General features: G+C 41.3%; 72 pseudogenes; all 72 read right to left on the bottom strand.

Annotated features, from left to right (window-relative positions):
- Positions 1–296: 296 nt before the first annotated feature.
- LOC142714820 (5S ribosomal RNA) lies at positions 297–415 on the bottom strand (annotated as a pseudogene).
- Positions 416–1041: 626 nt separating this feature from the next.
- LOC142714977 (5S ribosomal RNA) lies at positions 1042–1160 on the bottom strand (annotated as a pseudogene).
- A 67-nt stretch (positions 1161–1227) lies between these two features.
- On the bottom strand, positions 1228–1346 carry LOC142714717 (5S ribosomal RNA; annotated as a pseudogene).
- Positions 1347–1413: 67 nt separating this feature from the next.
- Positions 1414–1532, bottom strand: LOC142714882 (5S ribosomal RNA; annotated as a pseudogene).
- Positions 1533–2161: 629 nt separating this feature from the next.
- On the bottom strand, positions 2162–2280 carry LOC142714926 (5S ribosomal RNA; annotated as a pseudogene).
- Positions 2281–2894: 614 nt separating this feature from the next.
- On the bottom strand, positions 2895–3013 carry LOC142714939 (5S ribosomal RNA; annotated as a pseudogene).
- Positions 3014–3079: 66 nt separating this feature from the next.
- Positions 3080–3198, bottom strand: LOC142714838 (5S ribosomal RNA; annotated as a pseudogene).
- A 67-nt stretch (positions 3199–3265) lies between these two features.
- On the bottom strand, positions 3266–3384 carry LOC142714964 (5S ribosomal RNA; annotated as a pseudogene).
- A 67-nt stretch (positions 3385–3451) lies between these two features.
- Positions 3452–3570, bottom strand: LOC142714764 (5S ribosomal RNA; annotated as a pseudogene).
- A 67-nt stretch (positions 3571–3637) lies between these two features.
- Positions 3638–3756, bottom strand: LOC142714815 (5S ribosomal RNA; annotated as a pseudogene).
- Positions 3757–3823: 67 nt separating this feature from the next.
- Positions 3824–3942, bottom strand: LOC142714829 (5S ribosomal RNA; annotated as a pseudogene).
- A 67-nt stretch (positions 3943–4009) lies between these two features.
- On the bottom strand, positions 4010–4128 carry LOC142714746 (5S ribosomal RNA; annotated as a pseudogene).
- Positions 4129–4195: 67 nt separating this feature from the next.
- LOC142714823 (5S ribosomal RNA) lies at positions 4196–4314 on the bottom strand (annotated as a pseudogene).
- Positions 4315–4381: 67 nt separating this feature from the next.
- Positions 4382–4500, bottom strand: LOC142714743 (5S ribosomal RNA; annotated as a pseudogene).
- Positions 4501–4567: 67 nt separating this feature from the next.
- LOC142714847 (5S ribosomal RNA) lies at positions 4568–4686 on the bottom strand (annotated as a pseudogene).
- Positions 4687–4753: 67 nt separating this feature from the next.
- LOC142714758 (5S ribosomal RNA) lies at positions 4754–4872 on the bottom strand (annotated as a pseudogene).
- Positions 4873–5125: 253 nt separating this feature from the next.
- LOC142714835 (5S ribosomal RNA) lies at positions 5126–5244 on the bottom strand (annotated as a pseudogene).
- Positions 5245–5311: 67 nt separating this feature from the next.
- Positions 5312–5430, bottom strand: LOC142714757 (5S ribosomal RNA; annotated as a pseudogene).
- Positions 5431–5497: 67 nt separating this feature from the next.
- Positions 5498–5616, bottom strand: LOC142714808 (5S ribosomal RNA; annotated as a pseudogene).
- Positions 5617–5683: 67 nt separating this feature from the next.
- Positions 5684–5802, bottom strand: LOC142714731 (5S ribosomal RNA; annotated as a pseudogene).
- A 67-nt stretch (positions 5803–5869) lies between these two features.
- LOC142715059 (5S ribosomal RNA) lies at positions 5870–5988 on the bottom strand (annotated as a pseudogene).
- Positions 5989–6055: 67 nt separating this feature from the next.
- Positions 6056–6174, bottom strand: LOC142714956 (5S ribosomal RNA; annotated as a pseudogene).
- A 67-nt stretch (positions 6175–6241) lies between these two features.
- On the bottom strand, positions 6242–6360 carry LOC142714955 (5S ribosomal RNA; annotated as a pseudogene).
- Positions 6361–6427: 67 nt separating this feature from the next.
- On the bottom strand, positions 6428–6546 carry LOC142714781 (5S ribosomal RNA; annotated as a pseudogene).
- A 67-nt stretch (positions 6547–6613) lies between these two features.
- Positions 6614–6732, bottom strand: LOC142714961 (5S ribosomal RNA; annotated as a pseudogene).
- A 67-nt stretch (positions 6733–6799) lies between these two features.
- LOC142714765 (5S ribosomal RNA) lies at positions 6800–6918 on the bottom strand (annotated as a pseudogene).
- Positions 6919–6985: 67 nt separating this feature from the next.
- Positions 6986–7104, bottom strand: LOC142715008 (5S ribosomal RNA; annotated as a pseudogene).
- A 67-nt stretch (positions 7105–7171) lies between these two features.
- Positions 7172–7290, bottom strand: LOC142714981 (5S ribosomal RNA; annotated as a pseudogene).
- A 67-nt stretch (positions 7291–7357) lies between these two features.
- Positions 7358–7476, bottom strand: LOC142714761 (5S ribosomal RNA; annotated as a pseudogene).
- A 67-nt stretch (positions 7477–7543) lies between these two features.
- LOC142714842 (5S ribosomal RNA) lies at positions 7544–7662 on the bottom strand (annotated as a pseudogene).
- Positions 7663–7729: 67 nt separating this feature from the next.
- LOC142714988 (5S ribosomal RNA) lies at positions 7730–7848 on the bottom strand (annotated as a pseudogene).
- A 67-nt stretch (positions 7849–7915) lies between these two features.
- Positions 7916–8034, bottom strand: LOC142714850 (5S ribosomal RNA; annotated as a pseudogene).
- Positions 8035–8101: 67 nt separating this feature from the next.
- On the bottom strand, positions 8102–8220 carry LOC142714729 (5S ribosomal RNA; annotated as a pseudogene).
- A 67-nt stretch (positions 8221–8287) lies between these two features.
- On the bottom strand, positions 8288–8406 carry LOC142714919 (5S ribosomal RNA; annotated as a pseudogene).
- Positions 8407–8473: 67 nt separating this feature from the next.
- Positions 8474–8592, bottom strand: LOC142714735 (5S ribosomal RNA; annotated as a pseudogene).
- A 67-nt stretch (positions 8593–8659) lies between these two features.
- LOC142714826 (5S ribosomal RNA) lies at positions 8660–8778 on the bottom strand (annotated as a pseudogene).
- A 67-nt stretch (positions 8779–8845) lies between these two features.
- LOC142715058 (5S ribosomal RNA) lies at positions 8846–8964 on the bottom strand (annotated as a pseudogene).
- A 67-nt stretch (positions 8965–9031) lies between these two features.
- Positions 9032–9150, bottom strand: LOC142714968 (5S ribosomal RNA; annotated as a pseudogene).
- A 67-nt stretch (positions 9151–9217) lies between these two features.
- LOC142715029 (5S ribosomal RNA) lies at positions 9218–9336 on the bottom strand (annotated as a pseudogene).
- Positions 9337–9403: 67 nt separating this feature from the next.
- On the bottom strand, positions 9404–9522 carry LOC142715064 (5S ribosomal RNA; annotated as a pseudogene).
- A 67-nt stretch (positions 9523–9589) lies between these two features.
- Positions 9590–9708, bottom strand: LOC142714869 (5S ribosomal RNA; annotated as a pseudogene).
- Positions 9709–9775: 67 nt separating this feature from the next.
- On the bottom strand, positions 9776–9894 carry LOC142715044 (5S ribosomal RNA; annotated as a pseudogene).
- Positions 9895–10147: 253 nt separating this feature from the next.
- Positions 10148–10266, bottom strand: LOC142714852 (5S ribosomal RNA; annotated as a pseudogene).
- Positions 10267–10333: 67 nt separating this feature from the next.
- Positions 10334–10452, bottom strand: LOC142714813 (5S ribosomal RNA; annotated as a pseudogene).
- Positions 10453–10519: 67 nt separating this feature from the next.
- LOC142714979 (5S ribosomal RNA) lies at positions 10520–10638 on the bottom strand (annotated as a pseudogene).
- A 67-nt stretch (positions 10639–10705) lies between these two features.
- On the bottom strand, positions 10706–10824 carry LOC142715048 (5S ribosomal RNA; annotated as a pseudogene).
- Positions 10825–10891: 67 nt separating this feature from the next.
- LOC142714980 (5S ribosomal RNA) lies at positions 10892–11010 on the bottom strand (annotated as a pseudogene).
- Positions 11011–11263: 253 nt separating this feature from the next.
- LOC142714760 (5S ribosomal RNA) lies at positions 11264–11382 on the bottom strand (annotated as a pseudogene).
- Positions 11383–11449: 67 nt separating this feature from the next.
- On the bottom strand, positions 11450–11568 carry LOC142715057 (5S ribosomal RNA; annotated as a pseudogene).
- A 5851-nt stretch (positions 11569–17419) lies between these two features.
- Positions 17420–17538, bottom strand: LOC142714797 (5S ribosomal RNA; annotated as a pseudogene).
- A 67-nt stretch (positions 17539–17605) lies between these two features.
- LOC142714762 (5S ribosomal RNA) lies at positions 17606–17724 on the bottom strand (annotated as a pseudogene).
- Positions 17725–17791: 67 nt separating this feature from the next.
- Positions 17792–17910, bottom strand: LOC142715056 (5S ribosomal RNA; annotated as a pseudogene).
- A 67-nt stretch (positions 17911–17977) lies between these two features.
- On the bottom strand, positions 17978–18096 carry LOC142715055 (5S ribosomal RNA; annotated as a pseudogene).
- Positions 18097–18163: 67 nt separating this feature from the next.
- LOC142715051 (5S ribosomal RNA) lies at positions 18164–18282 on the bottom strand (annotated as a pseudogene).
- A 67-nt stretch (positions 18283–18349) lies between these two features.
- LOC142714796 (5S ribosomal RNA) lies at positions 18350–18468 on the bottom strand (annotated as a pseudogene).
- Positions 18469–18721: 253 nt separating this feature from the next.
- Positions 18722–18840, bottom strand: LOC142715050 (5S ribosomal RNA; annotated as a pseudogene).
- Positions 18841–18907: 67 nt separating this feature from the next.
- LOC142714970 (5S ribosomal RNA) lies at positions 18908–19026 on the bottom strand (annotated as a pseudogene).
- A 67-nt stretch (positions 19027–19093) lies between these two features.
- LOC142714846 (5S ribosomal RNA) lies at positions 19094–19212 on the bottom strand (annotated as a pseudogene).
- A 66-nt stretch (positions 19213–19278) lies between these two features.
- On the bottom strand, positions 19279–19397 carry LOC142714984 (5S ribosomal RNA; annotated as a pseudogene).
- Positions 19398–19464: 67 nt separating this feature from the next.
- Positions 19465–19583, bottom strand: LOC142714872 (5S ribosomal RNA; annotated as a pseudogene).
- Positions 19584–19836: 253 nt separating this feature from the next.
- Positions 19837–19955, bottom strand: LOC142714957 (5S ribosomal RNA; annotated as a pseudogene).
- Positions 19956–20022: 67 nt separating this feature from the next.
- On the bottom strand, positions 20023–20141 carry LOC142714952 (5S ribosomal RNA; annotated as a pseudogene).
- Positions 20142–20208: 67 nt separating this feature from the next.
- LOC142714728 (5S ribosomal RNA) lies at positions 20209–20327 on the bottom strand (annotated as a pseudogene).
- A 67-nt stretch (positions 20328–20394) lies between these two features.
- On the bottom strand, positions 20395–20513 carry LOC142714890 (5S ribosomal RNA; annotated as a pseudogene).
- Positions 20514–20579: 66 nt separating this feature from the next.
- Positions 20580–20698, bottom strand: LOC142714800 (5S ribosomal RNA; annotated as a pseudogene).
- Positions 20699–20765: 67 nt separating this feature from the next.
- On the bottom strand, positions 20766–20884 carry LOC142714714 (5S ribosomal RNA; annotated as a pseudogene).
- A 67-nt stretch (positions 20885–20951) lies between these two features.
- LOC142715045 (5S ribosomal RNA) lies at positions 20952–21070 on the bottom strand (annotated as a pseudogene).
- A 253-nt stretch (positions 21071–21323) lies between these two features.
- On the bottom strand, positions 21324–21442 carry LOC142715021 (5S ribosomal RNA; annotated as a pseudogene).
- Positions 21443–21509: 67 nt separating this feature from the next.
- Positions 21510–21628, bottom strand: LOC142714745 (5S ribosomal RNA; annotated as a pseudogene).
- Positions 21629–21881: 253 nt separating this feature from the next.
- Positions 21882–22000, bottom strand: LOC142714776 (5S ribosomal RNA; annotated as a pseudogene).
- A 253-nt stretch (positions 22001–22253) lies between these two features.
- LOC142715022 (5S ribosomal RNA) lies at positions 22254–22372 on the bottom strand (annotated as a pseudogene).
- Positions 22373–22439: 67 nt separating this feature from the next.
- Positions 22440–22558, bottom strand: LOC142714891 (5S ribosomal RNA; annotated as a pseudogene).
- Positions 22559–22621: the final 63 nt, after the last annotated feature.

The following is a 22621-nucleotide window of genomic DNA, read 5'->3' as shown; positions in this document are numbered from 1 at the left end:
AATATGACGAGAGCAGGCCCATTCAGCTTAGAATGGCCATTGTCATTAAATGCTTTAATCCATAGTCCTTTTTAATCGATTGTGAAACAAAATCTAAACGACATAATAAAAAGTCAACTGCACCACGGATTCCCAGACAGTCTCCCACACTGGTACTACCGAGGCCTTAAGCTGGGTAACTTCTGCGAGCTGACGAGAGCAGCACATTCAGCTTAGAATGGCCATTGTCATTAAATGCTTTAATCCATAGTCCTTTTTAATCGATTGTGAAACAAAATCTAAACGACATAATAAAAAGTCAACCACACCACGGATTCCCAGACAGTCTCCCACACTGGTACTAGCGAGGCCTTAAGCTGTGTAACTTCTGCGATCTGACGAGAGCAGGGACATACAGCTTAGAATGGCCATTGACGTTAAATGCTTTAATCCATAGTCCTATTTAATCTATTGTGAAACAAAATCTAAACAACATAATTAAAAGTCAACCGCACCACGGATTCCCAGACAGTCTCTCACACTCGTACTAGCGAGGCCTTAAAGTGTTATATATCTGCGATTTGACGAGAAAAGGCACATTTAAGCTTAGAATGGCTATTAACTTTTAAAGCTTTAGTCTATTTTTATTTTTAAACGATTGTGAAACAAATTCTAAACGACATAATAAAAAGTCAACAGCACCACGGATTCCCAGAAAGTCTCCCACACTGGTACTAGCGAGGTGTTAAAGTGTTATTCATCTGCGATTTGACGAGAAAAGGCACATTGCAGCTAAGAATGGCCATTAACTTTAAAAGCTTTAGTTTATTATTATTTTTAATCGATTGTGAAACAAATTCTAAACTACATAATAAAAAGGCAACCGCACCACGGATTCCCAGACAGTCTCCCACGCTGGTACTAGCGAGGCCTTACACTGTGTAACTTCTGCAATCTGACGAGAGCAGGCACATTCAGCTTAGAATGGCCATTGACATTAAATGCTTTAATCCATAGTCCATTTTAATCGATTGTGAAACAAATCTAAACGACGTAATAAAAAGTCAACCGCACCACGGATTCCCAGACAGTCTCCCACATTGGTACTAGCGAGGCCTTAAGCTGTGTAACTTCTGCGATCTGACGAGGGCAGGCACATTTAGCTTAGAATGGCCATTGACGTTAAATGCTTTAATCCATAGTCCTATTTAATCTATTGTAAAACAAAATCTAAACGACATAATAAAAAGTCAACCGCACCGCGTATTCCCAGACAGTCTCCCACACTGGTACTAGCGAGGCCTTAAGCTGTGTAACTTCTGCGATCTGACGAGAGCAGGGACATTCAGCTTAGAATGGCCATTGACATTAAATGCTTTAATCCATAGTCCATTTTAATCGATTGTGAAACAAAATCTAAACAACATAATAAATAGTCAACCGCACCACGGATTCCCAGACAGTCTCCCACACTGGTACTAGCGAGGCCTTAAGCTGTGTAACTGCTGCGATCTGACGAGAGCAGGAACATGCAGCTTAGAATGGCCATTGATCTTAAATGCTTTAATCCATAGTCCTATTTAATCGATTGTGAAACAGAATCTAAACGACATAATAAAAAGTCAACCGCACCACGGATTCCCAGACAGTCTCTCACACTCGTACTAGTGAGGCCTTAAAGTGTTATATATCTGCGATTTGACGAGAAAAGGCACATTTAAGCTTAGAATGGCTATTAACTTTTAAAGCTTTAGTCTATTTTTAATTTTTAATCGATTGTGAAACAAATTCTAAACGACATAATAAAAAGTCAACAGCAACACGGATTCCCAGACAGTCTCCCACACTGGCACTAGCGAGGTGTTAAAGTGTTATTCATCTGCGATTTGACGAGAAAAGGTACATTTCAGCTAAGAATGGGCATTAACTTTTAAAGCTTTAGTCTATTATTATTTTTAATCGATTGTGAAACAAATTCTAAACGACATAATAAAAAGTCAACAGCACCACGGATTCCCAGAAAGTCTCCCACACTGGTACTAGCGAGGTGTTAAAGTGTTATTCATCTGCGATTTGACGAGAAAAGGCATATTTCAGCTAAGAATGGCCATTAACTTTTAAAGCTTTAGTTTATTATTATTTTTAATCGATTGTGAAACAAATTCTAAATGACATAATAAAAAGCCAAACGCACCACGGATTCCCAGACAGTCTCCCACACTGGTACTAGTGAGGCCTTAAGCTGTGTAACTTCTGCTATCTGACGAGAGCAGGCACATTCAGCTTAGAATGGCCTTTGACAATAAATGCATTAATCCATAGTCCATTTTAATAGATTGTGAATCAAATCTAAACGACATAATAAAAAGTCAACCGCACCTCGGACTCCCAGACTGGGACTAGCGAGGCCTTAAGCTGTGTAACTTTTCCGATTTGACGAGAACAGGCACATTCAGCTTAGAATGGCCATAGACAATAAATGCTTTAATCCATAGTCCATTTTAATCGATTGTGAAACAAATCTAAACGACATAATAAAAAGTCAACCGCGCCACGGATTCCCAGACAGTCTCCCACACTGGTACTAGCGGGGCCTTAAAGTGTTATATATCTGGGATTTGACGAGAAAAGGCACATTTAAGCTTAGAATGGCTATTAACTTTTAAAGCTTTAGTCTATTTTTATTTTTTAAACGATTGTGAAAAAAATTCTAAACGACATAATAAAAAGTCAACAGCACCACGGATTCCCAGAAAGTCTCCCACACTGGTACTAGCGAGGTGTGAAAGTGTTATTCATCTGCGATTTGACGAGAAAAGGCACATTTCAGCTAAGAATGGCCATTAACTTTTAAAGCTTTAGTTTATTATTATTTTTAATCGATTGTGAAACAAATTCTAAACGACATAATAAAAAGTCAACCGCACCACGGATTCCCAGACAGTCTCCCACACTGGTACTAGCAAGGCCTTAAGCTGTGTAACTTCTGCGATCTGACGAGAGTAGGCACATTCAGCTTAGAATGGCCATTGACAATAAATGCTTTAATCCATAGTCCATTTTAATCGATTGTGAAACAAATCTAAACGACATAATAAAAAGTCAACCGCACCACGGATTCCCAGACAGTCTCCCACACTGGTACTAGCGAGGCCTTAAGCTGTGTAACTTATGCGATCTGACGAGAGCAGGCACATTCAGCTTAGAATGGCCATTGACATTAAATGCTTTAATCCATAGTCCTTTTTAATCGATTGGGAAACAAAATCTAAACGACATAATAAAAAGTAAACCGCACCACGGATTCCCAGACAGTCTCCCACACTGGTACTAGCGAGGCCTTAAGCTGTGTAACTTATGCGATCTGACGAGAGCAGGCACATTCAGCTTAGAATGGCCATTGACATTAAATGCTTTAATCCATAGTCCTTTTTAATCGATTGGGAAACAAAATCTAAACGACATAATAAAAAGTAAACCGCACCACGGATTCCCAGACAGTCTCCCACACTGGTACTAGCGAGGCCTTAAGCTGTGTAACTTCTGCGATCTGACGAGAGCAGGCACATTCAGCTTAGAATGGCCATTGACGTTAAATGCTTTAATCCATAGTCCTATTTAATCTATTGTGAAACAAAATCTAAACGACATAATAAAAAGGCAACCGCACCACGGATTCCCAGACAGTCTCCCACACTGGTACTAGCGAGGCCTTAAGCTGTGTAACTTCTGCGTTCTGACGAGAGCAGGCACATCCAGCTTAGAAAGGCCATTGACGTTAAATGCTTTAATCCATAGTCCTATTTAATCTATTGTGAAACAAAATCTAAACGACATAATAAAAAGTCAACCGCACCACGGATTCCCAGACAGTCTCCCACACTGGTACTAGCGAGGCCTTAAGCTGTGTAATTTCTGCGATTTGACGAGAGCAGGCACATTCAGCTTAGAATGGCCATTGACATTAAATGCTTTAATCCATAGTCCTTTTTAATCTATTGTGAAACAAAATCTAAACGACATAATAAAAAGTCAACCGCACCACGGATTCCCAGACAGTCTCCCACACTGGTACTAGCGAGGCCATAAGCTGTGTAACTTCTGCGATCTGACGAGAGCAGGCACATTCAGCTTAGAATGGCAATTGACATTAAATGCTTTAATCCATAGTCCTTTTTAATCGATTGTGAAACAAAATCTAAACGACATAATAAAAAGTCAACCGCACCACGGATTCCCAGCCAGTCTCCCACACTAGTACTAGCGAGGCCTTAAGCTGTGTAACTTCTGCGATCTGACGAGAGCAGGCACATTTAGCTTAGAATGGCCATTGACATTAAAAGCCTTAATCCATAGTCCTATTTAATCTATTGTGAAACAAAATCTAAACAACATAATAAAAAGTCAACCGCACCACGGATTCCCAGACAGTCTCCCACACTGGTACTAGCGAGGCCATAAGCTGTGTAACTTCTGCGATCTGACGAGAGCAGGCACATTCAGCTTAGAATGGCAATTGACATTAAATGCTTTAATCCATAGTCCTTTTTAATCGATTGTGAAACAAAATCTAAACGACATAATAAAAAGTCAACCGCACCACGGATTCCCAGCCAGTCTCCCACACTGGTACTAGCGAGGCCTTAAGCTGTGTAACTTCTGCGATCTGACGAGAGCAGGCACATTTAGCTTAGAATGGCCATTGACATTAAAAGCCTTAATCCATAGTCCTATTTAATCTATTGTGAAACAAAATCTAAACAACATAATAAAAAGTCAACCGCACCACGGATTCCCAGACAGCCTCCCACACTGGTACTAGCGAGGCCTTAAGCTGTGTAACTTCTGCGATCTGACGAGAGCAGGCACATTCAGCTTAGAATGGCCATTGACATTAAATGCTTTAATCCATAGTCCTTTTTAATCGATTGTGAAACAAAATCTAAACGACATAATAAAAATTCAACCGCACCACGGATTCCCAGACAGTCTCCCACACTGGTACTAGCGAGGCCTTAAGCTGTGTAAGTTCTGCGATCTGACGAGAGTAGGGACATTCAGCTTAGAATGGCCATTGACATTAAATGCTTTAATCCATAGTCCTTTTTAATCGATTGTGAAACAAAATCTAAACGACATAATAAAAATTCAACCGCACCACGGATTCCCAGACAGTCTCCCACACTGGTACTAGCGAGGCCTTAAGCTGTGTAACTTCTGCGATCTGACGAGAGCAGGGACATTCAGCTTAGAATGGCCATTGACGTTAAATGCTTTAATCCATAGTCCTATTTAATCTATTGTGAAACAAAATCTAAACGACATAATAAAAAGTCAACCGCACCACGGATTCCCAGACAGTCTCCCACACTGGTACTAGCGAGGCCTTAAGCTGTGTAACTTCTGCGTTCTGACGAGAGCAGGCACATTCAGCTTAGAATGGCCATTGACGTTAAATGCTTTAATCCATAGTCCTATTTAATCTATTGTGAAACAAAATCTAAACGACATAATAAAAAGTCAACCGCACCACGGATTCCCAGACAGTCTCCCACACTGGTACAAGCGAGGCCTTAAGCTGTGTAATTTCTGCGATCTGACGAGAGCAGGCACATTCAGCTTAGAATGGCCATTAACATTAAATGCTTTAATCCATAGTCCTTTTTAATCTATTGTGAAACAAAATCTAAACGACATTATAAAAAGTCAACCGCGCCACGGATTCCCAGACAGTCTCCCACACTGGTACTAGCGAGGCCTTAAGCTGTGTAACTTCTGCGATCTGACGAGAGCAGGCACATTCAGCTTAGAATGGCCATTGACATTAAATGCTTTAATCCATAGTCCTTTTTAATCGATTGTGAAACAAAATCTAAACGACATAATAAAAAGTCAACCGCACCACGGATTCCCAGACAGTCTCCCACACTGGTACTAGCGAGGCCTTAAGCTGTGTAACTTCTGCGATCTGACGAGAGCAGGCACATTCAGCTTAGAATGGCCATTGACATTAAAAGCCTTAATCCATAGTCCTATTTAATCTATTGTGAAACAAAATCTAAACAACATAATAAAAAGTCAACCACACCACGGATTCCCAGACAGTCTCCCACACTGGTACTAGCGAGGCCTTAAGCTGTGTAACTTCTGCGATCTGACGAGAGCAGTGACATTCAGCTTAGAATGGCCATTGACATTAAATGCTTTAATCCATAGTCCTTTTTAATCGATTGTGAAACAAAATCTAATCGACATAATAAAAATTCAACCACACCACGGATTCCCAGACAGTCTCCCACACTGGTACTAGCGAGGCCTTAAGCTGTGTAACTTCTGCGTTCTGACGAGAGCAGGCACATTCAGCTTAGAATGGCCAATGACGTTAAATGCTTTAATCCATAGTCCTATTTAATCTATTGTGAAACAAAATCTAAACGACATAATAAAAAGTCAACCGCACCACGGATTCCCAGACAGTCTCCCACACTGGTACTAACGAGGCCTTAAGCTGTGTAATTTCTGCGATCTGACGAGAGCAGGCACATTCAGCTTAGAATGGCCATTGACATTAAATGCTTTAATCCATAGTCCTTTTTAATCTATTGTGAAACAAAATCTAAACGACATAATAAAAAGTCAACCACACCACGGATTCCCAGACAGTCTCCCACACCGGTACTAGCGAGGCCTTAAGCTGTGTAACTTCTGCGATCTGACGAGAGTAGGCACATTCAGCTTAGAATGGCCATTGACATTAAATGCTTTAATCCATAGTCCTTTTTAATCGATTGTGAAACAAAATCTAAACGACATAATAAAAAGTCAACCGCACCACGGATTCCCAGACAGTCTCCCACACTGGTACTAGCGAGGCCTTAAGCTGTGTAACTTCTGCGATCTGACGAGAGCAGGCACATTCAGCATAGAATGGCCATTGACATTAAATGCTTTAATCCATAGTCCTTTTTAATCGATTGTGAAACAAAATCTAAATGACATAATAAAAAGTCAACCGCACCATGGATTCCCAGACAGTCTCCCACACTGGTACTAGCGAGGGCTTAAGCTGTGTAATTTCTGCGATCTGACGAGAGCAGGGACATTCAGCTTAGAATGGCCATTGACGTTAAATGCTTCAATCCATAATCCTTTTTAATCGATTGTGAAACAAAATCTAAACGACATAATAAAACTTCAACCGCACCACGGATTCCCAGACAGTCTCCCACACTGGTACTAGCGAGGCCTTAAGCTGTGTAACTTCTGCGTTCTGACGAGAGCAGGCACATTCAAATTAGAATGGCCATTGACGTTAAATGCTTTAATCCATAGTCCTATTTAATCTATTGTGAAACAAAATCTAAACGACATAATAAAAAGTCAACCGCACCATGGATTCCCAGACAGTCTCCCACACTGGTACTAGCGAGGCCTTAAGCTGTGTAACTTCTGCGTTCTGACGAGAGCAGGCACATTCAGCTTAGAATGGCCATTGACGTTAAATTCTTTAATCCATAGTCCTTTTTAATCTATTGTGAAACAAAATCTAAACGACATAATAAAAAGTCAACCGCACCACGAATTCCCAGACAGTCTCCCACACTGGTACTAGCGAGGCCTTAAGCTGTGTAACTTCTGCGATCTGACGAGAGCAGGCACATTCAGCTTAGAATGGCCATTGACATTAAATGCTTTAATCCATAGTCCTTTTTAATCGATTGTGAAACAAAATCTAAACGACATAATAAAAAGTCTACCACACCACGGATTCCCAGACAGTCTCCCACACTGGTACTAGCGAGGCCTTAAGCTGTGTAACTTCTGCGATCTGACGAGAGCAGTGACATTCAGCTTAGAATGGCCATTGACATTAAATGCTTTAATCCATAGTCCTTTTTAATCGATTGTGAAACAAAATCTAATCGAAATAATAAAAATTCAACCGCACCACGGATTCCCAGACAGTCTCCCACACTGGTACTAGCGAGGCCTTAAGCTGTGTAACTTCTGCGTTCTGACGAGAGCAGGCACATTCAGCTTAGAATGGCCAATGACGTTAAATGCTTTAATCCATAGTCCTATTTAATCTATTGTGAAGCAAAATCTAAACGACATAATAAAAAGTCAACCGCACCACGGATTCCCAGACAGTCAACCACACTGGTACTAGCGAGGCCTTAAGCTGTGTAACTTCTGCGATCTGACGAGAGCAGGCACATTCAGCTTAGAATGGCCATTGACATTAAATGCTTTAATCCATAGTCCTTTTTTAACGATTGTGAAACAAAATCTAAACGACATAATAAAAAGTCAACCGCACCATGGATTCCCAGACAGTCTCCCACACTGGTACTAGCGAAGCCTTAAGCTGTGTAACTTCTGCGATCTGACGAGAGCAGGCACATTCAGCTTAGAATGGCTATTGACATTAAATGCTTTAATCCATAGTCCTTTTTAATCGATTGTGAAACAAAATCTAAATGACATAATAAAAAGTCAACCGCACCACGGATTCCCAGACAGTCTCCCACACTGGTACTAGCGAGGCCTTAAGCTGTGTAACTTCTGCGATCTGACGAGAGCAGGGACATTCAGCTTAGAATGACCATTGACAGTAAATGCTTTAATCCATAGTCCTTTTTAATCGATTGTGAAACAAAATCTAAACGACATAATAAAAATTCAACCGCACCACGGATTCCCACACAGTCTCCCACACTGGTACTAACGAGGCCTTAAGCTGTGTAACTTCTGCGATCTGACGAGAGCAGGGACATTCAGCTTAGAATGGCCATTGACATTAAGTGCTTTAATCCATAGTCCTTTTTAATCGATTGTGAAACAAAATCTAAACGACATAATAAAAAGTCAACCGCACCACGGATTCCCAGACAGTCTCCCACACTGGTACTAGCGAGGCCTTAAGCTGTGTAACTTCTGCGATCTGACGAGAGCAGGCACATTCAGCTTAGAATGGCCATTGACATTAAATGCTTTAATCCATAGTCCTTTTTAATCGATTGTGAAACAAAATCTAAATGACATAATAAAAAGGCAACCGCACCATGGATTCCCAGACAGTCTCCCACACTGGTACTAGCGAGGCCTTAAGCTGTGTAACTTCTGCGATCTGACGAGAGCAGGGACATTCAGCTTAGAATGGCCATTGACAGTAAATGCTTTAATCCATAGTCCTTTTTAATCGATTGTGAAACAAAATCTAAACGACATAATAAAAATTCAACCGCACCACGGATTCCCAGACAGTCTCCCACACTGGTACTAGCGAGGCCTTAAGCTGTGTAACTTCTGCAATCTGACGAGAGCAGGGACACTCAGCTTAGAATGGCCATTGACATTAAATGCTTTAATCCATAGTCCTTTTTAATCGATTGTGAAACAAAATCTAAACGACATAATAAAAAGTCAACCGCACCACGGATTCCCAGACAGTCTCCCACGCTGGTACTAGCGAGGCCTTAAGCTGTGTAACTTCTGCGATCTGACGAGAGCAGGAACATTCAGCTTAGAATGGCCATTGACATTAAATGCTTTAATCCATAGTCCTTTTTAATCGATTGTGAAACAAAATCTAAACGACATAATAAAAACTCAACCGCACCACGGATTCCCAGACAGTCTCCCACACTGGTACTAGCGAGGCCTTAAGCTGTGTAACTTCTGCGTTCTGACGAGAGCAGGCACATTCAGCTTAGAATGGCCATCAACATTAAATGCTTTAATCCATAGTCCTATTTAATCTATTGTGAAACAAAATCTAAACGACATAATAAAAAGTCAACCGCACCACGGATTCCCAGACAGTCTCCGACACTGGTACTAGCGAGGACTTAAGCTGTGTAACTTCTGAGATCTGACGAGAGCAGGCACATTCAGCTTAGAATGGCCATTGACATTAAATGCTTTAATCCATAGTCCTTTTTAATCGATTGTGAAACAAAATCTAAACAACATAATAAAAAGTCAACCGCACCACGGATTCCCAGAGATTCTCCCACACTGGTACTAGCGAGGCCTTAAGCTGTGTAACTTCTGCAAACTGACGAGAGCAGGCACATTCAGCTTAGAATGGCCATTGACATTAAATGCTTTAATCCATATTCCTTTTTAATCGATTGTGAAACAAAATCTAAACGACATAATAAAAAGTCAACCGCACCAGGGATTCCCAGACAGTCTCCCACACTGGTACTAGCGAGGCCTTAAGCTGTGTAACTTCTGCGATCTGACGAGAGCAGGGACATTCAGCTTAGAATGGCCATTGACATTAAATGCTTTAATCCATAGTCCTTTTTAATCGATTGTGAAACAAAATCTAAACGACATAATAAAAATTCAACCGCACCACGGATTCCCAGAGAGTCGCCCACACTGGTACTAGCGAGGCCTTAAGCTGTGTAACTTCTGCGATCTGACGAGAGCAGGCACATTCAGCTTAGAATGGCCATTGACGTTAAATGCTTTAATCCATAGTCCTATTTAATCTATTGTGAAACATAATCTAAACGACATAACAAAAAGTCAACCGCACCACGGATTCCCAGACAGTCTCCCACACTGGTACTAGCGAGGCATTAAGCTGTGTATCTTCTGCGATCTGACGAGAGCAGGCACATTCAGCTTAGAATGGCCATTGACGTTAAATGCTTTAATCCATAGTCCTATTTAATCTATTGTGAAACAAAATCTAAACGACATAATAAAAAGTCAACCGCACCACGGATTCCCAGACAGTCTCCAACACTGGTACTAGCGAGGCGTTAAGCTGTGTAACTTCTGCGATCTAACGAGAGCAGGCACATTCAGCTTAGAATAGCCATTGACATTAAATGCTTTAATCCATAGTCCTTTTTAATCGATTGTGAAACAAAATCTAAACGACATAATAAAAAGTCAACCGCACCACGGATTCCAAGACAGTCTCCCACACTGGTACTAGCGAGGCCTTAAGCTGTGTAACTTCTGCGATCTGAAGAGAGCAGGCACATTCAGCTTTGAATGGCCATTGACGTTAAATGCTTTAATCCATAGTCCTATTTAATCTATTGTGAAACAAAATCTAAACGACATATTAAAAAGTCAGCCGCACCACGGATTCCCAGACAGTCTCCCACACTGGTACTAGCGAGGCGTTAAGCTGTGTAACTTCTGCGATCTAACGAGAGCAGGCACATTCAGCTTAGAATAGCCATTGACATTAAATGCTTTAATCCATAGTCCTTTTTAATCGATTGTGATACAAAATCTAAACGACATAATAAAAAGTCAACCGCACCACGGATTCCAAGACAGTCTCCCACACTGGTACTAGCGAGGCCTTAAGCTGTGTAACTTCTGCGATCTGACGAGAGCAGGCACATTCAGCTTAGAATGGCCATTGACGTTAAATGCTTTAATCCATAGTCCTATTTAATCTATTGTGAAACAAAATCTAAACGACATAATAAAAAGTCAACCGCACCACGGATTCCCAGACAGTCTCCCACACTGGTACTAGCGAGGCCTTAAGCTGTGTAACTTCTGCGATCTGACGAGAGCAGGCACATTCAGCTTAGAATGGCCATTGACATTAAATGCTTTAATCCATAGTCCTTTTTAATCGATTGTGAAACAAAATCTAAACGACATAAAAAAAATTTAACTGCATCACGGATTCCCAGACAGTCTCCCACACTGGTACTAGCAGGCCTTAAGGTGTGTAACTTCTGCGATCTGACGAGAGCAGGCACATTCAGCTTAGAATGGCCATTGACGTTAAATGCTTTCATCCATAGTCCTATTTAATCTATTGTGAAACAAAATCTAAACGACATAATAAAAAGTCAACCGCACCACGGATTCCCAGACAGTCTCCCACACTGGTATTAGCGAGGCATTAACCCCTTCGCGCTCAGCGACGTAATAATCCGTCGCGCTAACTGTATCGTTAGCGCTCAGCGACGGATTATTACGTCGCGGGGATAAAGGCCATTTCGGCCGTCCTCCCGACACATACAGGAGCTGTGACGCTGCTGTCTCGTACAGCAGCTGTCACAGCTCCTACAGCGGGGACCGATCGCTGTGTCCCCGCTGGTTAACCCCTTAAAAGCCGTGTTCAATAGTGATCACGGCTTTTTAGGGGTTAAGCTACAATCGCCAGCCTGCTACGCGATAGCGGCTGGCGATGGTGGCTATGGCAACCGGACACCAAACAATGGCGTCCGGCTCTGCCATCGACGGAAGCCTAGTGGGTCCTGACAACGTCAGGACCCACTATGCTTGCTGTCAGTGAGTAGCTGACAGTTCTAATACACTGCACTACGCATGTAGTGCAGTGTATTAGAATAGCGATCAGGGCCTCCTGCCCTCAAGTCCCCTAATGGGACAAAGTAATAAAGTTAAAAAAAAGTTAAAAAAAGTTGTGTAAAAATAAGAAAATAAAAGTTTTAAAAGTAATAAAAGTAAAAAGTCCCCCTTTTCCCTTATCAGTCCTTTATTATTAATAAAAATATATAAACAAACAAATAAACTATACATAATTGGTATCGCCGCGTCCGTAACGGCCTGAACTACAAAACTATTTCGTTATTTATCCTGCGCGGTGAACGCCGTAAAAGAAAATTATAATAAACCGTACCACAATAACAATTGTTTGGTCACTTCACCTCCCAAAAAATGGAATAAAAAGAGATCAAAAAGTCGCATGTCCCTAAAAATGGTACTGATGGAAACTGCAGTTCGTTACGCAAAAAATAAGTCCTCGCACGGCTTTATTGATGGTCAAATAAAAACGTTCTGGCTCTTAGAATAAGGTAACACAAAAAGTGAATGATTGTTTACAAAACGTATTTTATTGTGCAAACGCCATAAGACATAAAAAAAACTATAAACATCTGGTATCGCCATAATCGTATCGCCCCGCAGAATAAAGTGAATATGTCATTTATAGCGCACGGTGAACGCTGTAAAAAAAATAGAATAAAAAAACAATAGTAGAATTGCTGTTTTTTAGTCACCACGCCACCTAAAAATAGAATAAAAACTGATCAAAAAGCCGCATGCACCGCAAGAAAACTACAATGGATTCCTCAAGGGGTCTAGTTTTCAAAATGGGGTCACTTTTGGGGGGTTTCCACTGTTTTGGCACCACAAGACCTCTTCAAACCGGACATGGTGCCTAATAAAAAGGAGGGCTCAAAATCCACTAGGTGCTCCTTTGCTTCGGAGGCCGGTGCTTCAGTCCATTACCGCACTAGGGCCACATGTGGGATATTTCTCAAAACTGCAGAATCTGGGCAATAAGTATTAAGTTGCGTTTCTCTGGTAAAACCTTTTGTGTTATAAAAAAAATGGTATAAAGAGGATTTTCTGACAAATTTTTTTTTTTAATTTCACCTCTACTTTGCTCTAAATTCCTGTGAAACACCTAAAGTGTTCATAAACTTTCTAAATGCTGTTGTGAATACTTTGAGGGGTCTAGTTTCTAAAATGGGGTGTTTGATAGGGGTTTCTAATATATAGGTCCGTCAAAGCAACTTCAGAACTGAACTGGAACCTAAAAAAAAATAAAAAATCTGGCAATACTTGGCTTCTTACATTATACTGATAATGAGCCGTGCCCACCCCGAGATGACCCCAGTTTTGACCGTTTGTATAAACGGAGACCCCTATTAGACCGTTCCAGTGCCTGGTTTTCCCAAGCATACACCCCCAAGAAGTGTATTTCTATTGATGAGTCCTTGGTGGATTTTAAAGGGAGGGTTCAATTCCGCGAGTACCTGCCGGGTAAGAGGGCAAGGTATGGCGTGAAGATGTATGAGCTGTGCGAGAGTGCATCAGGGTATACATACAGGTTTAGGATATATGAAGGGAAGGACACCAGTGCTCAGCCCCCAGAATGCCCCCCCTTACTGGGAGTTAATGCAAAAATTGTGTGGGATTTGGTGCACCCACTGCTGGACCAGGGTTACCACCTCTACCTGGATAATTTTTATACCGGCGTCCCACTCTTCAACTGCCTCGCTTCCAGTCCTGAGGCATGCGGCACTTCTAGAAGTAATCTGAGAGGCCTCCCTAAGACTCTGCAGGGCAAACAAGAAGGGGTGAGCGCAGGGCACATTCTAGCAGCAACATATTGTGTGTCAAGTACAAGAACAAGAGAGATGTCACACCAGTACCCATGTACCTGCACGAGGTACCAGTACATAGACCCCTAAACCAGACTGCATCCTGTACTACAATAGGTACATGGGAGGGGTGGACTTGTCAGATCAAGTCCCGAAGCCCTACAGCGCCATGCAGTGTGGTATAAGAAGCTGGCCGGGCACATCATACAGATGGCATTGTACAATGTGTACGTGCTACGTCGATGTACAGGCCAGAGGGGAACTTTCCTGGAATTTCAAGAGGTGATTATCAAGAACCTAATCTTTAGGGACCAGGAACGGGGGGGCACCCAGTACTTCTGGAAGCGAGGCCACACGCATCGTACCAGGGCAACACTTTCCAGGAGAAGTTCCCCAAACTGACAAGAAGGGAAAAAGTCAAAAGAGGTGCAAAGTCTGCTATAAGAGGGGTATAAGGGAGGACACAATATATCAATGTAACGCGTGTCCCGAAAAACCAGAGCTCTGTATGAAAGAGTGTTTTAAAATTTATCATACATCCCTTGTTTTATAATTTACCCCAATTCTACTTACCCTGATGTACTCCGCACAGCTTATCCCCCATTATCTTTCCCTTCTGAGCCCTGCTGTGTGCCCAAGCAGCTGATAACAGCCACATTGAGGGTATTGTCATACCCAGGAGAACCCACATTACAGTTTATGGGGTGTATCTCTCTGGTCAAAATGCTCACTACACCTCTAGATGAATGCCTTAAGGGTGTAGTTTTTAAAACGGGGTCACTTCTTACGGGTTTCAACTGTACTGGGGCTTCTGCACACATGACTTTGCACGAGAAAATCCCCAGTAGGCCAAATGGTGGTCCTTTCGTTCTGAGCCCTCCCATGGGCCCAAACGGCAGTTTATCATCACAAATGGGGTATTGCTGCACTCAGGACAAATTGCGCAACAGAATGGGGTATTTTATTTCTTGTGAAAATAAGAAATTTTCAGCCAAAACTACATATTATTGGAAAAAATTAATTTTGTTTTAATTCCAAGCCCAATTCAAATAAGTTCTGTGAAAAAACTATGGGGTCAAAATGGTCACAACACCCATAAATGAATTCCTTGAGGGGTGTAGTTTCCAAAATGGGGTCACTTCTGGTGGGTTTCCATTGCTTTGATACCTATGGGGCTCTGCAAATGCGACATGGCACCCGAAAACCAAACCAGCAAAATCTGTACTCCAACAAACACATAGCGCTCCTTTCCTTCTGAGCCCTCCCATGGGCCCAAACAGCAGTTTATCGTCACAAATGGGGTATTGCCGCACTCAGGACAAATTGGGCAACAAAATGTAGTATTTTATTTCTTGTGAAAATAAGAATTTTTGAGCTAAAACGACATATTATTGGAAAAAATATTATTTTTTTTAATTCCCAGCCCAATTCAAATAAGTTCTGTGAAGAAACTATAGGGTCTAAATGGTCACAACACCCATAAATGAATTCCTTGAGGGGTGTAGTTTCCAAAATGGGGTCAGTTCTAGTGGGTTTCCATTGCTTTGATACCTCTGGGGCTCTGCAAATGCGAGATGGCACCCGAAAACCAAACCAGCAAAATCTGCACTCCAAAGAACACACAGCGCTACTTCACTTCTGAGGCCTCCCATGGGCCCAAACTGCAGTTTATCGCCACAAATGGGGTATTGCTGCACTCAGGAGAAATTGGGCAACAAAATGGGGTATTTTGTTCCTTGTGAAAATAAGAAATTTTGATAAAAAATGTCATCTTATTGGAAAAAATGTAATTTTTTTCATTTCACAGCCCAATTCAAATAGGTGCTGTGAAAAAACTGTGCGGTCAAAATTGTAACAACAACCATATTTGAATTCCTTGAGGGGTGTAGTTTCCAAAATGGGGTCACTTCTGTGGGTTTCCATTGCTTTGATACCTCTGGGGCTCTGCAAATGCAACATGGCACCCGAAAACCAATCCAGCAAAATCTGGACTCCAACAAACACATAGCGCTCCTTTCATTCTGAGCCCTCCCATGGGCCCAAACGGCAGTTTATCACCATAAATGGGGTATTGCTGCACTAAGGACAAATTGGGCAACAAAATGGGGTATTTTGTTTCCTGTGAAAATAATAAATTTTGATCACAAATGACATCTTATTGGAAATAATGACATTTTTTTAATTTCACAGCCCAATTCAAATAGGTGCTGTGAAAAAACTGTGCGGTCAAAATTGTAACAACAACCATAAATGAATTCCTTGAGGGGTGTAGTTTCCAAAATGGGGTCACTATTCAGGGATTCCTACTGTTTTGGCACCTCAACACCTCTTCAAACCTGGCATGCTGCCTAAAATATATTCTAATAAAAAAGAGGACTCAAAATGCACTAAGTGCTTCTTTGCTTCTAGGGCTTGTGTTTTAGTTCATGAGCGCAATAGAGACACATGTGGGACATTTCTAAAAACTGCAGAATCTGGACAATACATATTTAGTAGTGTTTCTCTGGTAAAACCTTCTGTGTTACAGAAAAAAAATGTATAAAATTGAAGTTCAGCAAGAAAAATGAAATTTGCAAATTTCACCTCCACTTTGCTTTAATTCTTGTGAAATGCCTGAAGGGTTAAAAAACTTTCTAAATGCTGTTTTGAATACTTTGAGGGGTCTAGTTTTTAAAATGGGGTGTTTTATCAGGGTTTCTAATACATAGGCCCCTCAAAGCCTCTTCAGAACTCAAGAGGTACCTTAAAAAAAAGGATTTTGAAATTTTCTTAAAAATATGAGAAATTGCTGTTTAGGTTCTAAGCCTTGTAACGTCCAAGAAAAATAAAAGAATGTTCAAAAAACGATGCCAATCTAAAGTAGACATATGGGAAGTGTGAACTAGTAACTATTTTGGGTGGTATAACAGTCTGTTTTACAAGCAGATGCATTAAAATTCTGAAAAATGCTATTTTTTCCAAATTTTCACTAAATTTTGCAATTTTTCACCAATAAACACTGAATATATCGACCAAATTTTACCACGAACATGAAGCCCAATGTGTCACGAGAAAACAACAATCTCAGAATCGCTTGGATAGGTTTAAGCATTCCGACGTTATTACCACATAAAGTGAAATATGTCAGATTTGAAAAATGGGCTCTGAGCCTTAAGGCCCAAACTAGGCTGCGTCCTTAAGGGGTTAAGCTGTGTAACTTCTGCGATCTGACGAGAGCAGGGACATTCAGCTTAGAATTGCCATTGACATTAAATGCTTTAATCCATAGTCCTTTTTAATCGATTGTGAAACAAAATCTAAACGACATAATAAAAATTCAACCGCACCACGGATTCCCAGACAGTCTCCCACACTGGTACTAGCGAGGCCTTAAGCTGTGTAACTTCTGCGATCTGACGAGAGCAGGCACATTCAGCTTAGAATGGCCATTGACATTAAAAGCCTTAATCCATAGTCCTATTTAATCTATTGTGAAACAAAATCTAAACGACATAATAAAAAGTCAACCGCTCCACGGATTCCCAGACAGTCTCCCACACTGGTACTAGCGAGGCCTTAAGCTGTGTAACTTCTGCGATCTGACGAGAGCAGGCACATTCAGCTTAGAATGGCCATTGACATTAAATGCTTTAATCCATAGTCCTATTTAATCTATTGTGAAACAAAATCTAAACAACATAATAAAAAGTCAACCGCACCACGGATTCCCAGACAGTCTCCCACACTGGTACTAGCGAGGCCTTAAGCTGTGTAACTTCTGCGATCTGACGAGAGCAGGCACATTCAGCTTAGAATGGCCATTGACGTTAAATGCTTTAATCCATAGTCCTATTTAATCTATTGTGAAACAAAATCTAAACGACATAATAAAAAGTCAACCGCACCACGGATTCCCAGACAGTCTCCCACACTGGTACTAGCGAGGCCTTAAGCTGTGTAACTTCTGCGATCTGACGAGAGCAGGCACATTCAGCTTAGAATGGCCATTGACATTAAATGCTTTAATCCATAGTCCTTTTTAATCGATTGTGAAACAAAATCTAAACGACATAATAAAAATTCAACCGCACCACGGATTCCCAGACAGTCTCCCACACTGGTACTAGCGAGGCCTTAAGCTGTGTAACTTCTGCGATCTGACGAGAGAAGGGACATTCAGCTTAGAATGGCCATTGACATTAAATGCTTTAATCCATAGTCCTTTTTAATCGATTGTGAAACAAAATCTAAACGACATAATAAAAATTCAACCGCACCACGGATTCCCAGACAGTCTCCCACACTGGTACTAGCGAGGCCTTAAGCTGTGTAACTTCTGCGATCTGACGAGAGCAGGCACATTCAGCTTAGAATGGCCATTGACGTTAAATGCTTTAATCCATAGTCCTATTTAATCTATTGTGAAACAAAATCTAAACGACATAATAAAAAGTCAACCGCACCACGGATTCCCAGACAGTCTTCCACACTGGTACTAGCGAGGTGTTAAGCTGTGTAACTTCTGCGATCTAACGAGAACAGGCACATTCAGCTTAGAATGGCCATTGACATTAAATGCTTTAATCCATAGTCCTTTTTAATCGATTGTGAAACAAAATCTAAACGACATAATAAAAAGTCAACCGCACCACGGATTCCCAGACAGTCTCCCACACTGGTACTAGCGAGGCCTTAAGCTGTGTAACTTCTGCGATCTGACGAGAGCAGGCACATTCAGCTTAGAATGGCCATTGACATTAAAAGCCTTAATCCATAGTACTATTTAATCTATTGTCAAACAAAATCGAAACAACATAATAAAAAGTCAACCGCACCACGGATTCCCAAACAGTCTCCCACACTGGTACTAGCGAGGCCTTAAGCTGTGTAACTTCTGCGATATGACGAGAGCAGGCACATTCAGCTTAGAATGGCCATTGACGTTAAATGCTTTCATCTATAGTCCTATTTAATCTATTGTGAAACAAAATCTAAACAACATAATAAAAAGTCAACCGCACCACGGATTCCCAGACAGTCTCCCACACTGGTACTAGCGAAGCCTTAAGCTGTGTAACTTCTGCGATCTGACGAGAGCAGGGACATTCAGCTTAGAATGGCCATTAACATTAAATGCTTTAATCCATAGTCCTTTTTAATCGATTGTGAAACAAAATCTAAACGACATAATAAAAGTCAACCGCACCACGGATTCCCAGACAGTCTCCCACACTGGTACTAGCGAGGCCTTAAACCGTGTAACTACTGCGATCTGACGAGAGCAGGCACATTCAGCTTAGAATGGCCATTCACATTAAATGCTTTAATCCATAGTCATTTTTAATCGATTGTGAAACAAAATCTAAACGACATAATAAAAAGTCAACCGCACCACGGATCCCCAGACAGTCTCCCACACTGGTACTAGCGAGGCCTTAAGCTGTGTAACTTCTGCGATCTGACGAGAGCAGGGACATTCAGCTTAGAATGGCCATTGACATTAAATGCTTTAATCCATAGTCCTTTTTAATCGATTGTGAAACAAAATCTAAACGACATAATAAAAATTCAACCACACCACGGATTCCCAGACAGTCTCCCACACTGGTACTAGCGAGGCCTTAAGCTGTGTAACTTCTGCGATCTGACGAGGGCAGGCACATTCAGCTTAGAATTGCCATTGATGTTAAATGCTTTAATCCATAGTCCTATTTAATCTATTGTGAAACAAAATCTATACGACATAATAAAAAGTCAACCGCACCACGGATTCCCAAACTGTCTCCCACACTGGTACTAGCGAGGCCTTAAGCTGTGTAACTTCTGCGATCTGACGAGAGCAGGCACATTCAGCTTAGACTGGCCATTGACGTTAAATGCTTTCATCCATAGTCCTATTTAATCTATTGTGAAACAAAATCTAAACAACATAATAAAAAGTCAACTGCACCACGGATTCCCAGACAGTCTCCCACACTGGTACTAGCGAGGCGTTAAGCTGTGTAACTTCTGCGATCTAACGAGAGCAGGCACATTCAGCTTAGAATGGCCATTGACATTAAATGCTTTAATCCATAGTCCTTTTTTATCGATTGTGAAACAAAATCTAAACAACATAATAAAAAGTCAACCACACCACGGATTCCCAGACAGTCTCCCACACTGGTACTAGCGAGGCCTTAAGCTGTGTAACTTCTGCGATCTGACGAGAGCAGGCACATTCAGCTTAGAATGGCCATTGACATTAAAAGTCTTAATCCATAGTCCTTTTTAATCTATTGTGAAACAAAATCTAAACAACATAATAAAAAGTCAACCGCACCACGGATTCCCAGACAGTCTCCCACACTGGTACTAGCGAAGCCTTAAGCTGTGTAACTTCTGCGATCTGACGTGAGCAGGGACATTCAGCTTAGAATGGCCATTAACATTAAATGCTTTAATCCATAGTCCTTTTTAATCGATTGTGAAACAAAATCTAAACGACATAATAAAAGTCAACCGCACCACGGATTCCCAGACAGTCTCCCACACTGGTACTAGCGAGGCCTTAAACTGTGTAACTTCTGCGATCTGACGAGAGCAGGCACATTCAGCTTAGAATAGCCATTGACATTAAATGCTTTAATCCATAGTCATTTTTAATCGATTGTGAAACAAAATCTAAACGACATAATAAAAAGTCAACCGCACCACGGATTCCCAGACAGTCTCCCACACTGGTACTAGCGAGGCCTTAAGCTGTGTAACTTCTGCGATCTGACGAGAGCAGGGACATTCAGCTTAGAATGGCCATTGACATTAAATGCTTTAATCCATAGTCCTTTTTAATCGATTGTGAAACAAAATCTAAACGACATAATAAAAATTCAACCACACCACGGATTCCCAGACTGTCTCCCACACTGGTACTAGCGAGGCCTTAAGCTGTGTAACTTCTGCGATCTGACGAGAGCAGGCACATTCAGCTTAGAATTGCCATTGATGTTAAATGCTTTAATCCATAGTCCTATTTAATCTATTGTGAAACAAAATCTAAACGACATAATAAAAAGTCAACCGCACCACGGATTCCCACACAGTCTCCCACACTGGTACTAGCGAGGTGTTAAGCTGTGTAACTTCTGCGATCTAACGAGAGCAGGCACACTCAGCTTAGAATGGCCATTGACATTAAATGCTTTAATCCATAGTCCTTTTTAATCGATTGTGAAACAAAATCTAAACGACATAATAAAAAGTCAACCGCACTACGGATTCCCACACAGTCTCCCACACTGGTACTAGCGAGGCCTTAAGCTGTGTAACTTCTGCGATTTGACGAGAGCAGGCACATTCAGCTTAGAATGGCCATTGACGTTAAAAGCCTTAATCAATAGTCCTATTTAATCTATTGTCAAACAAAATCTAAACAACATAATAAAAAGTCAACCGCACCACGGATTCCCAGACAGTCTCCCACACTGGTACTAGCGAGGCCTTAAGCTGTGTAACTTCTGCGTTCTGACGAGAGCAGGCACATTCAGCTTAGAATGGCCATTGACGTTAAATGCTTTAATCCATAGTCCTATTTAATCTATTGTGAAACAAAATCTAAACGACATAATAAAAAGTGAACCGCACCACGGATTCCCAGACAGTCTCCCACACTGGTACTAGTGAGGCCTTAAGCTATGTAACTTCTGCGATCTGACGAGAGCAGTCACATTCAGCTTAGAATGGCCATTGACATTAAATGCTTTAATCCATAGTCCTTTTTAATCGATTGTGAAACAAAATCTAAACGACATAATAAAAAGTCAACCACACCACGGATTCCCAGACAGTCTCCCACACTGGTACTAGCGAGGCCTTAAGCTGTGTAACTTCTGCGATCTGACGAGAGCAGGGACATTCAGCTTAGAATGGCCATTGACATTAAATGCTTTAATCCATAGTCCTTTTTAATCGATTGTGAAACAAAATCTAAACGACATAATAAAAATTCAACCACACCACGGATTCCCACACAGTCTCCCACACTGGTACTAGCGAGGCCTTAAGCTGTGTAACTTCTGCGATCTGACAAGAGCAGGCACGTTCAGCTTAGAATTGCCATTGATGTTAAATGCTTTAATCCATAGTCCTATTTAATCTATTGTGAAACAAAATCTAAACGACATAATAAAAAGTCAACCGCACCACGGATTCCCACACAGTCTCCCACACTGGTACTAGCGAGGTGTTAAGCTGTGTAACTTCTGCGATCTAACGAGAGCAGGCACATTCAGCTTAGAATGGCCATTGACATTAAATGCTTTAATCCATAGTCCTTTTTAATCGATTGTGAAACAAAATCTAAACGACATAATAAAAAGTCAACCGCACTACGGATTCCCAGACAGTCTCCCACACTGGTACTAGCGAGGCCTTAAGCTGTGTAACTACTGCGATCTGACGAGAGCAGGCACATTCAGCTTAGAATGGCCATTGACGTTAAAAGCCTTAATCCATAGTCCTATTTAATCTATTGTCAAACAAAATCTAAACAACATAAT

The sequence above is a fragment of the Rhinoderma darwinii genome, unplaced genomic scaffold (genome assembly GCF_050947455.1).
Source record: "Rhinoderma darwinii isolate aRhiDar2 unplaced genomic scaffold, aRhiDar2.hap1 Scaffold_4429, whole genome shotgun sequence".
NCBI classification, from domain to species: domain Eukaryota; kingdom Metazoa; phylum Chordata; class Amphibia; order Anura; family Rhinodermatidae; genus Rhinoderma; species Rhinoderma darwinii.
Note: the sequence above shows the minus strand (reverse complement) of the source record. Positions and strands in the feature narration are given on the sequence as shown.